A 4,798-nucleotide genomic window follows, 5' to 3' on the forward strand; every position below is an offset into this window, starting at 1 on the left:
CTTAAAGGACTAAAACTTAACATATCTGCCCAATAGTTAATAAAAACTCCAACAAGTTTCAAAGTTTTGCTTAGGTTGACTTATCTTTATTTTTAGTCCTTAATCATAATTAAAAGATATGACCATTTCTGATGAACTGCGCTACTTGGAGGTCTGCCTGACAGATGAGTTTGCTAAAGGAAGGAAAGTGGCAGATCTCTATGAACGGTACAGTATGCTGGAAACGTTATCCCAAGCCTGTGAGTAATTACAAATCAGAGGACTTTTGTGTCTGTACTTCCATTTTATGTTATATCCTTTATGATTATCAGTTTAAAAATGTTTTAAGGGTAATTTCTCAACAAATTAGGACTAACATTTTGGTACTCTCTTATTTGTTTTAGAGTAACTAGATTTACGTTTTTGGAGATATTTGAGGAATTTTGGAAATAGAAAAATGGACGTGCTTGCTATTTTGTTTAACGTCCCGACTGTTAGAAAAATTAATATGACAATTATTCTCTTCCTAATATGTTTAAAGGTAATATCTATCTTGCATATATACAGTATATATCTGTGTGTGTGTGCATGTGTGTGTATGTATATAGTTTTTTAGAGGTCAGTCAGCGGTTATATTTTAAATCACATATTTTCCTTATCATGCAGGAGAAAACAACATGGTTCCTGTCTTGTTTATTTAATGTTTTCTTCAATGTGTTTGGAAATAATAAAATTCTTAATTTGAATATTTTATTTCTAATCAGCATTTCTTCATACTTCTCATAGTTACCTTTTGGTCACAGGTGGAGTTGTATATGTCAAGTCATTTCCTCAGTCCAGGAAGGATATTTTGAAAAATTTGGTAGAAATGTGCCGTGGTGTGCAGCATCCCTTGAGGGGTCTGATTCTTCGAAATTATCTTCTTCAGTGTGCCAGAAATATCTTCCCTGACGAAGGAGAGCTGACAGAATAAGTGATTTTCTTTCTTGATTTTTTTGCAATATTTATTTCATTGTAGAATGTATAAAAGTGTGGAAACAGGTACAGAAATAAAGTATGAATAATTCTTCCACCCAGTCAGCCATTTAGGTAGCATTTGTATAGAGATTTCCTTTGTAATATAGAACTCCTCGGTATATGTGATATGATCTAAAATGTACTTATGTCAATTTTATCTTTGGATTATTAGGATCTGTTTTTTAATGTAATGTAATTGAGCATTTTTCCACTACATTAAATATTCTTTGAAAATACAACTTTTGAAATGGGGTTATATTTGGAAATTGAATTTGTAATGATATAATAAAGTGTCGGCCAGCTGGATTTCATAATTTTCCTTTAATGTCTATCAGTTTTTATAATTTATAGACTGCTAGTTACCTTGGAATATAAGTGATTTGAATTATCTGTTACAAGTTAGCTATTAACTCCAGAAAAGAAAAAATAAAAGCCATTCAGAGACACTCCTGTCTCCAGAGTAATCAGTATTCTAGCATCAAAGTCTACTGTTCTTTTATCCCACAGCAGGGGCAGGTGGTCAGCCAACTGTGGTCCTCAGTGGGGTGAGCTGTTCACATGATGGGTCTCCAGATTAAAGAACTTCATTCCTTTTTTAAAAAGTTTATTCATTTATTTTCTTTCTTTGATTTTTAATCCTTTTTCAGTTTGCCCCAACAGATTTTGGTTTTTTCTTCTTAATATTTTCATTTATTCCTAAGGTATACAATTCAATGGTTTTTAATATATTTGCAACAATTTTTTTAAACAGTACAGAAAAGATAAAAAATTTAACTATGTAGAGAAATTGATGAAGTTATTTCCTGTATTACATTTTGACTGTCCATTTTGAGCATTTAATTAGGCAATCAATAAAAATGTTTGGAAGCTACTGACGTCTCCATCCTAGGAGATGTGGAAAAATAAAGCAGGAAATCCATAGTCTCTTCCCTCACAAAGCTTACATTCCAACTAAAAACAAATTATTCAACAGTAAAATGACGCAGTTAGCAGTACACCCTAAGGATTAATTTTTTTAGCCTTTTGTTTTTGTTTTTGGTTTGCAGGGATGGGGTCTCATTATGTTGCCCAGGCCGTTTTAAACTCCTGGCCTAAAGTGATCTTCCTGCCTTGGCCTCCCAAAGCATTGGGATTACAGACATGAGCCACCATGCCCATCCTTCTAGCCTTTTTGAATTAAGGAAACTGCTACAAGAGCAAGTCCAGTTGGCCCAGAATAGGGAGTTGGGGAAAGTAATTTGTCCTTTAAATTTATACTGTCCTCTCCAGGTACTTTTTTCCCTAGAGTCTGTTCACTTTGAAATTTAACACTAAGCCCGTGAAGTTGAAAGTGGTTTTTCATAAAGCACTGGTGTACAACAGAGATAAGTAGGAAATGCACAAAGTAGAGAGATGGTAGTAAGTTGGTTCTGTAAATACTGTGTAAAGACTTTTCTGTTTCTTTCCAGCGAAGAAACAACTGGCGATATCAGTGATTCCATGGAGTTTGTACTGCTTAACTTTGCAGAAATGAACAAGCTCTGGGTGCGAATGCAGCATCAGGGACGTAGCGGAGATACAGAAAAAAGAGAACGACAAAGACAAGAACTGAGAATTTTAGTGGGAACAAATGTGGTGCGCCTCAGTCAGTTGGAAGCTGTAAATGTAGAACGTTACAAACAGGTTTATATCTTTTTGTTACCTCTTCTTATGTTCTGAGATAAAATGAAATCTGATTTTTAAAATCAGAATATTTTTGTCATATAATACTACATTGAAAAAAATCTTAAAATGGCTTTTACTGAAGAAGATTTAAATAAACAGAAAGATATATATGCAATGTTTGTGGAATGGAAGACGGAATATTGTCAAGATAGCATTTTAAAAAAAATTGATCTCAGTCAATGTAATCTCAGTCAAAATCCCAGCAGACTCATGAAGAAATAAAGAACCTGGAACAGCTACAAAAGTTTGAAAAGGAAGAACAAAGTTGAAAGACCCAAACAACCCGAATTCATGATTTAAAGCTACAGTGAGAGCCTGTGTGGTATTGGTGAAAAGGATAGACACACAAATCAGTGGAGGGGAATAAAACAGGGAATGGCAAACTTTACCTGTGAGGGACCAGATAATAAATGGTTTTTTGCTTTGCAAGACGTATGCTGTACAACAAGCTTGTCCAACCTGTGGCCCAGGGCAGCTTGGAACATGGCCCAACACAAGTTTGAAAACTTTAAAACATGAGATTTTCTGCTTTTTTTTTTTTTTTTTAAAGCTCATCAGCTACTATTAGTGTATTTTATGTGTGGTCCAAGACAATTCTGCTTCTAATTCTTCTTCAAGCCAAAAGATTGGACTCTCCTGGTCTACAACTACTAACATTACAGATATAGTGCAAAAGCAGCCACAGACAATATGGAAGTGAACTGGCATGGCTGTGTTACAGTAAAACTTTATTTGTAAAAACAAGCAGCAGCTCAGTTTACCAATCTCTGACTAGACAGTCCGTAAGAGACCCAGATATTTATGATCAGTTATTTTTGATAAAAGTACAAAGGCAATCTTTTCAGCAAATGATTCTGGAAAATTTGGATGTTTATATGCAAACAAACACAAAATCCTGAACCTTGACCCATCCCTCATACCGTATAGAAAAAACACAATAATCGATCAGACACATAAATATAGAACCTAAAACTGTTAGAAAAATACACAGAGGAAATGTTTATGACCTAGGATTAGACAAAGATTTCTGAGGATACACAAAAAAGCACAAGCCATCGAGAAAAAAACTCACTTTTGAGAGGCCAAGGCAGATGGATCACTTGAGTCCAGGAGTTTGAGACAAGCCTGGGCACCACAGGGAGATCCCATCTCTACAAAAATTACCAAAATTAGCTGGGCATGGTGGAATGTACCTGTAGTCCCAGCTACTCAGGAGGCTTGAGGTGGCAGGATGGCTTGAGCCCAGGAGGTGGACATTGCATTAAGTGGAGAGTGTCCTGCTGCACTCCAGCCTGGGCAACAGAACAAGACCTTGTCTCAAAAAGGAAATAGCTTTTAAAGTTTAGAAGTGAAGTCTTGGTGAGAAAAACCTCAAATACAATGTTCAAGTTAGTAGTTCAAATGTGTTACTAGCTTAAGATTTTGAAAACAGACTTTAACTTTTATGTGTTTTTTTTTTTTTCTCTTTATATTGTTTTGACTGGCATATTGGAGAAGTTGTAAACTGTAGGGATGCTCTGGCTAAAGAATATCTCATGGAGTGTATTATTCAGGTAGGTGGGAACATTTATTTCATTTTTTAAGGGACCTTTTTTAATCTCCTCTTAAATTTAATTGTTTTGAAAACATTTTGAAGGAATAGGAAATAAGCTTTCCTGAATAAAGGATTTTCCTTGCTGGGTGTGGCAACTCACACTTGTAATCCCAGCACTTTGGGAGTTCAAGGTGGGAGGATATCTTGAGGCCAGGAGTTCAAAACCAGCCTGGGCAACATAGCAAGATGCCATTTCTATAAAAAATTGAAATCATTTTTTAATGCTGCTTTTTTTCATGTAATCTTGCTTCTTCTAAAAATAATTTAAAAACAGGATTTTCTGTTTCCGACTTATAACTTGGTCTTTGTATCAATGTGGTTTGTTTTCCTCCAAACCGTGGGAATGAGTCATCTGAGTTTTCTTGGTCTCCGTAGCTTTAGTTTAATTGCAGGTGCACTTTGTGTATTGGAATATTTCTGTCTGAGCTTGTGTTTAGTAGAGAGGTTCAGAAGTAATGTGTTTGAATTTAGTTGTATAAGATTAGTGTTTTTTCCCACAAATGT

At 35.1% G+C, this 4,798-nt stretch overlaps 1 pseudogene; it reads left to right on the forward strand.

Annotated features, from left to right (window-relative positions):
* The window catches only part of LOC105540326, a 6,263-nt pseudogene extending 2,008 nt beyond the window's left edge, over positions 1-4,255 (forward strand).
* The last annotated feature ends 543 nt before the right edge of the window (positions 4,256-4,798 follow it).

This window comes from Mandrillus leucophaeus, unplaced genomic scaffold, assembly GCF_000951045.1.
Source record: "Mandrillus leucophaeus isolate KB7577 unplaced genomic scaffold, Mleu.le_1.0 Scaffold2195, whole genome shotgun sequence".
Taxonomy (NCBI): domain Eukaryota; kingdom Metazoa; phylum Chordata; class Mammalia; order Primates; family Cercopithecidae; genus Mandrillus; species Mandrillus leucophaeus.